The sequence below is a fragment of the Salvelinus fontinalis genome, chromosome 13 (genome assembly GCF_029448725.1).
Source record: "Salvelinus fontinalis isolate EN_2023a chromosome 13, ASM2944872v1, whole genome shotgun sequence".
Taxonomy (NCBI): Eukaryota; Metazoa; Chordata; class Actinopteri; order Salmoniformes; family Salmonidae; genus Salvelinus; species Salvelinus fontinalis.
Genome location: NC_074677.1, coordinates 44,668,265 through 44,681,276, shown reverse-complemented (window position 1 = coordinate 44,681,276; position 13,012 = coordinate 44,668,265).

Here is a 13,012-nt window from a genome sequence, read left to right as displayed (position 1 = left end):
TTAAATATAGTCCACCTGTGTGGAATATAATTGTCACATGATCTGTCACATGATCTCTGTATATATACACCTGTTCTGAAAGGCCCCAAAGTCTGTAACATCACTAAGCAAGGGGCACCACCAAGCAAGCGACACCATGAAGACCAAGGAGCTCTCCAAACAGGTCATTGAAAAAGTTGTGGAGAAGTACTGATCAGAGTTGGGTTATAAAAAAAATAAACAACTTTGAACATCCCATGGAGCACCATTAAATCCATTATAAAAAAAATGGAAAGAATATGGCACCACAACAAACCTGCCAAGAGAGGGCAGCCCACCAAAACTCACGTTCCAGGCAAGGAGGGAATTTAATCAGAGAGGCAACAAAGAGGCCAAAGATAACCCTGAAGGAACTGCAAAGTTCCACAGCGAAGATTGGAGTATCTGTAACGGATGTGAAATGGCTAGCTAGTTAGCGGGTACGCGCTAATAGCGTTTCAATCAGTTACGTCACTTGGTCTGAAACCTAGAAGTAGTGTTGCCCCTTGTGTGGTTGGGGGGCAAAAGCCGCGGCTTTTGTGGAGCGATGGGTAACGACGCTTCGTGGGTGACTGTTGTTGATGTGTGCAGAGGGTCCCTGGTTCGAGGTCGGGGCGAGGGGACGGTTTAAAGTTATATTGTTACATATCTGTCCATATGACCACTTTAAAACCTCTTAAGGATCAGCCCCTTTTTTTCCAATTTTCGCCTAAAACGACATACCCAAATCTAACTGCCTGTAGCTCAGGCCCTGAAGCAAGGATATGCATTTTCTTCATACCATTTGAAAGGAAACACTTTGAAGTTTGTAGAAATGTGAAAGGAATGTAAGAGAATATAACACATTAGATCTGGTAAAAGATAATACAAAGAAAAAAACAACCGTTTAAAACAATTTCTTTGGACCATCATCTTTAAATGCAAGAGGAAGGCCATAATGTATTTTTCCAGCCCAGTTGCAATTTAGATATTGACCACTAGATGGCAGCAGTGTATGTGCAAAGTTTTAGTCTGATCCAATGAACCATTACATTTTTGTTCAAAATGTTTTATCAAGAGTGCCCAAATATGCCTAATTTGTTTATTAATAACTTTTCATGTTCAGAACTGTGCACTCTCCTCAAACAAAATCATGGTGTTCTTTCACTGTAATAGCTACTGTAAATTGGACAGTGCAGTTAGATTAACAAAAATGTAAGCTTTCTGCCAATATCAGATATTTCTATGGGAAATTTTCTTGTTACTTCATGCTAATCGCATTAGCCTACGTTAGCTCAACCGTCCCGTAGACGGGACACCAATCTCAAATAAGTTTTAAACAGCATGATCATTACAAAGGTGCACCTTGTGTTGGGCACAATAAAAGGCCACTCTTAAATGTGCACTTTTGCAATGCCACAGATGTCTCAAGTTTTGCTTAAAGAAAATAAATAAATAAGCAAACACGTTTGGTGTTCGCCAAAAGGCATGTGGGAGACTCCCCAAACATATGGAAGAAGGTACTCTGGTCAGATGAGACTAAAATTGAGCTTTTTGGCCATCAAGGAAAACGCTATGTCTGGTGCAAACACAACACATCTCATCACCCCGAGAACAACATCGTTTTTCATCGGCAGGGACTGAGAAACTGGTCAGAATTGAAGTAACGATGGATGGAAATTCTTGAGGGAAACCTGTTTCAGTCTTCCAGAGATTTGAGACTGGGACAGAGGTTTGCCTTCCAGCAGGACAATGACCCTAAGCATACTGCTAAAGCAACACTCAAGTGGTTTAAAGGAAAACATTTAAATGTCTTGGAATGACGTGGTCAAAGCCCAGACCTCAATCCAATTGAGAATTGAGAAAAATCCCAGTGGCGAGATGTTCCAAGCTTATAGAGACATACCCCAAGAGACTTGCAGCTGTAGTTGCTGCAAAAGGTGGCTCTAACTAGTATAGAATTTGTGGGGGTGAATAGTTATGCACGCTCAAGTTTTCTGTTCTTTTTGTCTTATTTCTTGTTTGTTTCAAAATAAAAAATATTTTGCATCTTCAAAGTGATAGGCATGTTGTGTAAATCAAATGATTACAAACCCCTCAATAATCAATTTTAAATCCAGTGTCATAACATTGCCTGTTTAGGTACATAAAGCCCATTCCCCTCTCCCTGCCACTCCCTGCCTTCCCCTTTCCTCCTTCAACCCATGCTGTGGTCACAGAGAGACGTCGTAAATTCCTGAGAATCTCCTCATGGCCAAACAGTATTAGAGAGAGGGTAAACTTTCAGGACAAAGGAATGGGACACCAACACCACCCGCTGGTGGGGGGGTCCCGAGACACAAAGGGGGGGAATAGTAGCCCAAACCCATGATGAGCCTTATCGAGGCCGGTGGGGGGGGTCAAGACTACGGACAACACCGTACGAGGCCGCCAAAGCATAAATCAAAGATAGTTGTAAACTCCCCTATGAGAACATTGAGGAGCAGACAGGCCCCTAGACAGAGATCATCTTAGAACACATCTAAGATAGTACTGAGGTGTACCACACTGGTCGTAAAGGAAGTCCAGTGGACTTGTCCACCTCCAAAACAAATGGCAACAATAATCATTCCTTGCCATGTGTAGGTTCAACTACAATACAACTAGTAAAATGCTCCAATCATGTGTTCCGGTAGTATAATATTTCAAAATAAATTGGTAGGATGACTGGTCCCTTTGAGCACCAGTACCAATACCAGCAACAGTCAGTCTAGCTACAATCAGTAAGGAAGTTAGAGACCTAACCAATCAAATTACCCTTGACAATAGCGACATAGGAGTCACTCAGAATGCAACACGGGGAAGGGAATCTCCAGTGCACTCTTCCAATGGTTAACACACATGCCACTAATAAATAGAATCCTTCATTCAGGAGGAAAATTATTAGAATCATTAACCATGATCACACCACGTACGACTGGTCCAATACTTAGAGTACTTCCGTCGGGTGGTTAGCTCCTCCGTGGATAACTACAATAGTGGAAGACACAGTGACTTAGTAAAAACTACTACAGACTCCCTCGACACCAATTCTGACTGACCTCCAGGCATTGACCTGAAAATTACCTGACTACGTCAGACTCATTCTGAATAAGTTGTAATCTGCCAGGATACTTGGTTTTCTTCCCTTGACATGCGCGCTTGTGTAAGCATAAACGCACATGGACAACGGAACATCCAATTAGGATTTATGCTAGGATCACTTAAGGGTCCAAGCAAAATACCAGCCTTAGTAAAGTTGAACATTTACTTCTAGGCCTTTGACTCTACAGCACTCACCAGTTTTCTTCCCAGAAGTCCATAGGTCATCCCTGTAGACTGCCCAGAACTAGTGCCTTACAGCTGTAAAGTTATCATATAGTTATCAACTTAGGATAGTGCCTAAGCAACACACCAAGTAGGAAAACCCTAGATATGGCATTAGAGACAATGCCATGATAGTCATTTTGCCAGAACATTGGACGTATATCGAATACAGTCCAATTAGATGATTTTTGTGTAAGAACTATATTTTGTATATCTTTTGTTTATGCTTTCATTCCTTTTCGGTTCAGTTCCTTTGACATTTAGGAAGTGATAGAGCCATAAACAAAGTCCCCATACAACCATCACTTAGTGCCACAACGCCGCTCATTGGGGAATGAATGTAATAAAATATATATTTCATGAGTGTGTGTGCGTTGTTAACATCTGCCTAAGTTACTGCCCATCCTTGTGGTGGCATGCCCTCTGTCAGAGAGCCTACCAAGGTACATCACTAGAAGGGACCGCAACGGCGATCACCAACCAGGACATCCCCTGGCCCTCCCTGGGGTACTTTGCAGCTTCCAGGGAACCTACCAAGGTACATCACTAGAAGGGACTGCAACGGCGATCACCATCCGGACATCAACTGCCATCCTTGTGGTGGACTGCTCCGCTTTCAGAGAAGCCTAACAAGTTCAACCACCAGAGGGGACTGCAATGATGATCTACAAACAGGACATCACGTGTTCATGATTTTATGTTGATTTGTAACTTGCAGGACAAACAAGAGCCAAACCACCAGGGGGGGTATGTCATGACGTTGCCTGTTTAGGTACATAAAGCCCATTCCTCTCTCCCTGCCACTCACTGCCTCCCCCTTTCCTCCTTCAACCCATGCTGTGTGTGATAAGGTGCGTCTCGGTGAGAGGTGTAGGAGTCAGGCGCAGGAGAGCAGGGATACTGAGAAGCGTGTTTAATATATATATAGTCCACCAATACAAAAATGGCACAGATCCCTCTATATAAGGTCAGTACCCCCCTCCTGACGCGCGGCTCCCGCAGTGCGACGACGCCGGCCTCGAGGACGACCCGGAGGACGAGGCGCAGGGCGATCCGGATGGAGGCGGTGAAACTCCCTTAGCATAGGTGGATCCAGTACGTCCTCCACCGGCACCCAGCATCTCTCCTCCGGACCGTACCCCTCCCAGTCCACGAGGTACTGAAGACCCCCCACCCGACGCCTCGAGTCCAGTATGGATCGAACTGCATACGCCGGCGCCCCCCCCGATGTCCAGGGGGGGGCGGAGGAATCTCCCGCACCTCATCTTCTTGAAGCGGACCAGCCACCACCGGCCTGAGGAGAGACACATGAAACGAGGGGTTAATACGGTAATAAGGGGGGAGCTGTAACCTATAACACACCTCGTTTATTCTCCTCAGGACTTTGAATGGCCCCACAAACCGTGGACCCAGCTTCCGGCAGGGCAGGTGGAGGGGCAGGTTTCGGGTCGAGAGCCAGACCCGGTCCCCCGGTGTGTACACAGGGGCCTCGCTGCGGTGGCGGTCGGCACTGGCCTTCTGCCGCCCTTCGGCCTGTTTAAGGTACCCGTGGGCGGCCTCCCAGGTTTCCCTTGAGCGTCTCACCCAATCGTCCACCACAGGAGCCTCGGTCTGGCTCTGATGCCATGGTACCAGGACCGGCTGATAACCCAACACACATTGGAAGGGCGACAGGTTCGTAGAGGAGTGGCGGAGTGAATTCTGGGCCATCTCTGCCCACGGGATGTACTTCGCCCACTCCCCTGGCCGGTCCTGGCAATACGACCGCAGAAACCTACCCACATCCTGGTTCACTCTTTCCACCTGCCCATTACTCTCGGGGTGAAACCCAGAGGTAAGGCTGACCGAGACCCCCAAACGTTCCATGAACGCTTTCCACACCCTGGACGTGAACTGGGAACCCCGATCAGAAACAATATCCTCAGGCACCCCGTAGTGCCGGAAGACGTGAGTAAACAGGGCCTCCGCCGTCTGTAGGGCTGTAGGGAGACCGGGCAAAGGGAGGTGACGACAGGACTTAGAAAACCGATCCACAACGACCAGGATCGTGGTGTTGCCCTGTGATGGTGGCAGATCGGTCAAGAAGTCAACCGACAGGTGTGACCAAGGCCGCTGTGGAACGGGAAGGGGTTGTAACTTCCCTCTGGGCAGGTGCCTAGGAGCCTTGAACTGAGCGCACACTGAGCAGGAGGACACATAAACCCTCACGTCCTTGGCTAAAGTGGACCACCAGTACTTCCCACTAAGACATCGCACCGTCCTACCAATCCCCGGGTGACCAGAGGAGGGGGACGTGTGAGCCCACCAAATTAGTCTGTCTCTAACCTCCAGCGGAACGTACACCCGTCCCGCTGGACACTGTGGTGGAGTAGGCTCAACACGCGATGCTCGCTCAATGTCTGCGTCCACCTCCCAACTCACAGGTGCCACTAGACAAGAAGCCGGGAGGATGGGCGCAGGATCGATGGCCCGCTCCTCCGTATCATATAGTCGGGACAGTGCGTCTGCCTTAGTGTTCTGGGAGCCTGGTCTATAGGAGATGGTAAACCTAAATCGGGTGAAAAACATGGCCCACCTTGCCTGACGAGGCTTCAGTCTCCTCGCTGCCCGAATGTACTCTAGATTACGGTGATCAGTCCAGATGAGAAAAGGGTGTTGGGCCCCCTCAAGCCAATGTCTCCACACCTTCAGAGCTCTGACAACAGCCAGCAACTCCTGATCCCCCACGTCATAGTTTCGCTCCGCCGGGCTGAGCTTCCGAGAAAAGAAAGCACAGGGGCGGAGCTTCGGTGGCGTACCCGAGCGCTGGGAGAGCACGGCTCCAACCCCAGCCTCGGATGCGTCCACCTCCACTATGAATGCCAAAGAGGGGTCCGGATGCGCCAGCACGGGAGCCGAGGTAAAAAGAGCCTTCAGGCGACCAAAAGCCCTGTCGCGCCGGCCCCCCCTTCAGCAGTGACGTAATGGGAGCAGCCACCTGCCCAAAACCCCGGATAAACCTCCGGTAGTAGTTGGCAAACCCTAAGAACCGCTGCACCTCCTTTACCGTGGTTGGAGTCGGCAAATTACGCACGGCTGCAATGCGGTCGCACTCCATCACCAACCCTGATGTGGAAATGCGATACCCAAGGAAGGAGACGGCCTGTTGGAAGAACAAGCATTTCTCAGCCTTGACGTACAGGTCATGCTCCAACAGTCGCCCAAGTACCTTGCGCACCAGGGACACATGCGCGGCGCGTGTAGCGGAATAGACCAGAATGTCATCGATGTAAACCACCACACCCTGACCGTGCAGGTCCCTGAGAATCTCGTCTACAAAAGATTGGAAGACTGCTGGAGCATTCTTCAACCCGTACGGCATGACGAGGTACTCATAATGGCCGGAGGTGGTACTAAACGCTGTCTTCCACTCATCTCCCTTCCGGATACGCACCAAGTTATATGCACTCCTGAGATCCAGTTTTGTGAAAAACCGTGCTCCGTGAAATGACTCAATCGCCGTGGCAATGATAGGTAGCGGGTAACTATACCCCACCGTGATGGAATTTAGACCTCTATAGTCAATGCACGGACGCAGACCTCCCTCCTTCTTCTTCACAAAACAGAAACTCGAGGAAGCAGGTGAGATGGAGGGCCGAATGTACCCCTGCCCCAGAGATTCAGATATGTATGTCTCCATAGCCACCGTTTCCTCCTGGGACAGGGGATACACGTGACTCCTGGGAAGTGCAGCGCCTACCAGGAGATTTATCGCACAATCCCCTCGTCGATGAGGTCGTAATTGGGTCGCCTTCCTTTTACAGAAGGCGATAGCCAAATCGGCATATTCTGAGGGAATGCGCACGGTGGAGACTTGGTCTGGACTCTCCACCGTTGTAGCACCGATGGAAACTCCTACACACCTGCCTGAGCACTCCTCCGACCACCCGTGTAGAGCCCTCTGTTGCCACGAAATCCTGGGGTTGTGACGGGCCAACCAGGGGATCCCCAGCACCACCGGAAACGCAGGAGAATCAATGAGGAAGAGACTAATTCTCTCCTCATGACCCTCCTGCGTGACCATGCCCAGTGGAGCCGTGGCCTCCCTGACTAGCCCTGACCCTAATGGTCGGCTATCTAAGGCGTGCACTGGGAAGGGTTTGTCAAGCTGAACAAGGGGAATCCCTAATCTGTGCGCTAAACCGCGGTCAATAAAATTCCCCGCCGCGCCTGAATCTACTAGCGCCTTATGCCGGGAAAGAGGGGAAAATTCAGGAAAAACAATCCATACATACATGTGACCAACAGGGGGAAAAACAATCCATACATACATGTGACCAACAGGGGCCTGGTGCCGACTCACCTAAGGTGTCCGAGCAGTGCTCGGCCTGGCGTCTCGACTCCCTGGAGGACCCCCCCAGCACCGGTCAGCAGTGTGCCCTCTGCGACCACAGTTGGCACAGGAAAGGCCCCCTCCTCCGGTCGCCCTCGCTGCAGCACCACCTAGCTCCATGGGTGTTGGAGTGGTGGAGCTGGGGAATGGAACTGACAGAACCCGATCTGGACGTCCGCGGGTCGCCAGCAAATTGTCCAACCGAATGGACATGTCGATCAACTGGTCCAAGGAGAGGGTGGTGTCTCTACAGGCCAGCTCCCTACGGACGTCCTCACGCAAACTACACCTATAGTGATCGATCAAGGCCCTGTCGTTCCATCCCGCGCCAGCGGCCAAGGTCCGGAACTCAAGAGCAAAGTCCTGAGCACTCCTCCTCTCCTGCCTCAGATGGACCAGCCGTTCACCCGCCGCTCGACCCTCAGGTGGGTGATCGAACACGGCCCGAAAGCGGCGGGTGAACTCTGGGTAGTGGTCCCTCGCCGAGTCAGGATCGCTCCATACCTCGTTGGCCCACTCCAGGGCTTTACCTGAGAGGCAGGAGACGAGGGCGTTCACGCTCTCACCTCCCGAAGGAGCCGGACGAACGGTCGCCAGGTATAGGTCCATCTGGAGTAAGAACCCCTGGCACCCTGCCGCCGTCCCATCGTACTCCCTCGGGAGGACGAGTCGAATCCCACTGTGCTCAGGCAATGAAGGAGAGGGTAGTGGTACTGATTGGGGTGTGGCTGATACAGGTGTGGGAAGGCCACCTCTCTCCCATCTCTCCATCGTTGCCATCACCTGATCCATGGCGGTCCCCAGCTGGTGTAACACTGCCGTGTGGTGATGAACTCGCTCCTCCACGGACCCTGGGAGTGCGTCTGCTCCTGCTGACTCCATATTTTCGGGTGCGGGATTCTGTGATAAGGTGCGTCTCGGTGAGAGGTGTAGGAGTCAGGCGCAGGAGAGCAGGGATACTGAGAAGCGTGTTTAATATATATATAGTCCACCAATACAAAAATGGCGCAGATCCCTCTATATAAGGTCTCACAGTTCATAGAGCAGATCAGTGAAAACAAAACCGAAACTCGTGCCAAACGCACGGAGGAACAAACTCAGTTCCAAAAAATAAACTACACGTGCGTAAATACGAGGACAAGAAATATCAACGATCAATGAGCGCAAAACCCCCACAAGCTTAATCCCGCACGAAATAAGGCAGGAAACAAGTACCCTATATACACACAGAAATAAACGCAATTGAAACCATGTGTGAAAATGAACACAGACAAAAAAAACAGAAAAGGAAAAAGGGATCGGTGGCGGCTAGTAAACCGGCGACGCCGAGCGCCGAGCGCCGCCCGAATCGGGAGAGGGGCTATCTTCGGTAGAAGTCGTGACACTGTGGTCACAGAGAGTCGTCGTAAATTCCTGAGAATTTCCTCACGGCCAAACAGTATTAGAGAGAGGGTAAACTTTCAGGACAAAGGAAATTTCTTCCACCTCACAGAGCTTGAGGTACGAACAGATTTCATGTTCCGGAAAAAGTATAAAAGATTGGTGAAGATTCCAGCTATTAACATGTCCGTTTGTCACCACGTGGGACACTCATGGGAGACTGTGTGGCTACATTACCATACCGCTGTTTATATAATAACCTCAGATATGAGGTTTACATCTGATTGTTGTATAAAATGAATGAGTGAGTATGATACTGTTTGTATAATTGTGTAATATGATGTTGGACAGTTTAATGAAGAAAAATACAAATCCCTTTTGATTTGAACTAAATCCGAGGATCCGCTCCTGAGCCAGTTGGGTCAGCCCCTCTCTGCAATCCGAATAAAAACCTCTGAGAAATGATCAGCAGACCATGTTTTTCTCTATAGGAGGAGAACGAAGGTTGAGTACCATTGCTGAATCTTTTAACCACACCACGTGGTTAAACTCAAAGACTATACCGACAGAATAAGAACAAGTCTTTGATATTGACTACTAGTCTGCAGCTAGGAATTCGGTATCATTGAACGCGAAGAACGACAACCGCCGAAACATCCATTCTATAACGAATGTCACTCTGAACTATCCACAATAACCAAGACAGAGACGGACGAATCTCTCCAACAGAAACTAACTTTTCTCCAGCGATCAAGACGACACACTGAGCGTAAATATATATATATATATATTGATTGCAGTTGTTCCCGAATGAGTGAGCGTTCATGTGTAAAGGATTAGCATGTCAATTGTTATAATTATGAAGTCTGTAGTGACTTCTGAGTCGACCCCCAATTTTCCCTTTGTCTAACAAGCCGCCATGCCGGTTCAGCCCACTAGGGCATATTTCTCCCATCATTTCATGTAACCATTTTAAGTTTGTTTGTTTGTTTATGCATTTCTGTGAATTACTTAGTTAGTAATAAATAAATGATTTAAGACAATTAATGTATGGATGACTCATAGTGAAGACTGGGTTCGTGCAGATAACCAACAATTTACGACGTTTGGAATGAGACTAACTTGAGGTAAAATAAATAAATCATTAATCAGAAGACTATTGATCAGATATGAAAATATCTGAAAGGTTATATTGGGAAATTATAACTTTGTAATCTGAATACATTCCCTGGTGCCCCAAAATTCATAGTTAATTAGTTACGTTATTATTTAGTTGCTCGCGTAATAACTAATTACAGAAATCTTTGATATAAACTATAAGTCTTCAATTTAATGATAGCAAAGACACGACACCAGGTTGTCAGAAAACAAAATAGGAAAATTGCCAAGGGGGTGAATACTTTTGCAAGGCACTGTGTGTACATGTAGGTAGAGTTATTAAAGTGACTATGCATAAATAATAACAACAGAGAGTAGCAGCGGTGTAAAAGGGGGGGGGGGGGTGAAAATAGTCTGGGTAGCCATTTGATTAGATGTTCAGGAGTCTCATGGCTTGGGGGTAGAAGCTGTTAAGAAGCCTCTTGGCCTCTTGGTGCTCTGGTACAGCTTCCTGTGCGGTAGCAGAGAGAACAGTGTATGACTAGGGTGGCTGGAGTCTTTGACAATTTTTAGGGCCTTTCTCTGACACCGCCTGGTATAGAGGTCCTGGATGGCAGGAAGCTTGGCCCCAGTGATGTACTGGGCCGTACGCACTACCCTCTGTAGTGCCTTGCGGTCAAAGGCCGAGCAGTTGCCATACCAGGCAGTGATGCAACCAGTAAAGATGCTGAGGAGGACCCATGCCAAATCTTTTCAGTCCCCTGAAGGGCAATAGGTTTTGTCATGCCCTCTTCACGACTGTCTTGGTGTGCTTGGACCATGTTGGTTTGTTGGTGATGTGGACACCAAGGAACATGAAGCTCCACTACAGCCCCGTTGATGAGAATGGGGGCGTTCTCGGTCCTCTTTTTCCTGTAGTCCACAATCATCTCCTTTGTCTTAATCACATTGAGGGAGAGGTTGTTGTTCTGGCACCACACGGCCAGGTCTCTGACCTCCTCCGTTTAGGCTGTCTCGTCATTGTCGGTGATCAGGCCTACCACTGTTGTGTCATTGACAAACTTAATGATGGAGTCGTGTCTGGCCGTGCAGTCATGAGTGAACAGGGAGTACAGAAGGGGACTGAGCACGCACCCCTGAGGGGCCCCAGTATTGAGGATCAGCGTGGCGGATGTGTTGTTACCTACCCTTACCACCTGGGGGCGGCCCATCAGGATGTCCAGGATCCAGTTGCAGTGGGAGGTGTTTAGTACCAGGGTCCTTAGCTTATTGATGAGCTTTGATGGCACTATGGTGTTGAACACTGAGCTGTAGTCAACGAATAGCATTCTCACATAGGTGTTCCTTTTGTCCAGGTGGGAAAGGGCCTTATGAAGTGCAATAGAGATTGCATCATCTGTGGATCTGTTGGGGAAGTATGCAAATTGGGGTGGGTCTAGGGTTTCTGGGATAATGGTGTTGATGTGAGCCATGACCAGCCTTTCAAAGCACTTCATGGCTACAGACGTGAGTGCTACGGGTCGGTAGTCAATTAGGCAGGTTAGCTTCGTGTTTTTGGGCACAGGGACTGTGGTGGTCTGCTTAAAACATATTGGTATTACAGACTCGGACAGGGAGAGGTTGAAAATGTCAGTAAAGACACTTGCCAGTTGGTCAGCACATGCTCGCAGTACACATGCCGGTAAGCTGTCTGGCCCTGCGGCCTTGTGAATTTTGGCCTGTTTAAAGGTCTTACTCACATTGGCTGCTGAGAGCGTGACCTCATGCATGTTTCAGTGTTATTTGACTCGAAGCGAGCATAGAAGTAGTTTAGCTCGTCTGGTAGGCTCGTATCACTGGGCAGCTCTCGGCTGTGCTTCCCTTTGGTTTGCAAGCATCAGAGCCGGTGTAGTACGATTCGATCTTAGTCCTGTATTGACGTTATTGCCTGTTTGATGGTTCGTTATGGCGGTATACAGCTCACTGAGTGTGGTTGTAGTGCCAGCATTGGTCTGTGGTGGTATGTAAACAACTACAAAAAATACAGATGAAAACTCTCTATGTAGATAGTGTGGTCTCCAGCTTTTCAAGAGAACGGGTTCAAAATATTAGGGATCAATGAAAGGAAGCCATCTAAATATATGATTATTCGTCTGTTACAGCACCAATTGGTACATTTACAAATACTCTGATCTTGTAGATTATTTAGGGCTAGGAAAGTATTTATGAATCATAAAAACAGGTTTGGGAGCCTTTACGAATCGGTGGAAAAATTGCCACATTCAGGTCTTTAACCCATGGTAATTTTGGAAGATTAGTGTACATAGAATTATAACAGGAAGAATAGTGTACAATAGTAGGCTATGCCCTCGTCTATTGCCTGCACTAACCATGGAACTGTGTGATGACATAGTCAAGTATTGCGCCATGAGTCAGGTTCCAGCTTTTACGACTTGGTCTGTGCTCCGCTCCATAAGGATTTAATTAGCCTACATTTAGATACTGTGGCTAATATTTAACATGATCGAATTAGGAAACAGAGAAAGTCGGGGTAGCCTATTAATTAAGACATTCGAGAGTGCCCATTCCAGCAAGTTAAAAGGCCATGCAATTTCAATTCTGTGTAATGGCAAAGCATTTCAGAAACTTTACTGTGGGAAAGTTGATATGTTGACATGCTTCAGTTATGCTTCATTATGACTGGTTTCACATTTGTCTCCATTTTAAGGGCAAATATATCTAAAACAAGTGTCATTTATATTTACAATTCCCTTATCCAAACGGATTACTGATTTACCTAGCTCTTATCAATAGCTCTTATCAAATTGCAAATTACTGAAC